This window comes from Morone saxatilis, unplaced genomic scaffold (genome assembly GCF_004916995.1).
Source record: "Morone saxatilis isolate NCDOM2014 unplaced genomic scaffold, NCSU_SB_2.0 Contig8, whole genome shotgun sequence".
NCBI classification, from domain to species: Eukaryota; Metazoa; Chordata; class Actinopteri; family Moronidae; genus Morone; species Morone saxatilis.
Genome location: NW_023340257.1, coordinates 10667861 through 10668644, shown reverse-complemented (window position 1 = coordinate 10668644; position 784 = coordinate 10667861). Strand labels below are relative to the sequence as shown.

General features: G+C 38.3%; 1 long non-coding RNA gene across 1 annotated transcript in view; it reads left to right on the top strand.

Moving 5' to 3' along the window:
* The window catches only part of LOC118341717, a 15536-nt gene that overhangs the window by 12761 nt on the left and 1991 nt on the right, over nucleotides 1-784 (top strand). The window lies entirely within an intron of this gene.

Genomic DNA, 784 nt, shown 5'->3' with positions numbered 1-784 from the left:
AATGTCTGCTGTGAAAAAGGCTTAAAAAGATAATAAAAACCTCCACAGGTATGAGGAATGTTTGAGAATGCTTTCCAGCTCAGGCACAAGTAGACATAATTGAGACATACAGACATCATTTGGCTGAGTTACTGACTATTACTTGTCCTAATGATAAGAAAAGCCAGCGGTGGAAGAACATTGCACTAACTGTGCATCTATGTTAAGACATGGTGCCCATACAGGCAGCTGAGAGATGTGGCTTTAAGGCAATGCTGAAAAAACGCTGAGTTCACAGTATGTTAAACCAAAGCATTTCACTTAAAACAAAATCCCAAAGTTGGACTGCGACTGTTGTAAGACAGTGGACACAAAAGATATACACACAACCTTCTTCAATGTAATAAGCTTTAGACTTCCATCAGGTATGAAACTCTGCCTCCCCAGTCGCTGTTATCTTCCCTGATAGTTAATTAATAATAGATTTAACTAAAGGCAATCAAATTACATACTGTGATATTGTTTCTGTCCCATATTCAAACTACACTGTGGTATAAATTTTAGGTCATACCGCCCAGCCCTAGCCTGTTGTATAGTGTGCTATGAAAATGCCATTTCTTATCGTGAAATAGACTTCTAATGACACTCATATTTATTTGTAGCTATGAATAATGTTATATGTGCTTAGTGGGTAAGTTGCAGAAAAGGGTTCCCTGGCTTATTTCAAGGAAAAAGACATATCTCACCCAGACACGTAGAAATACTCACGCACACATAGACACATTCACTACACACACACACACAC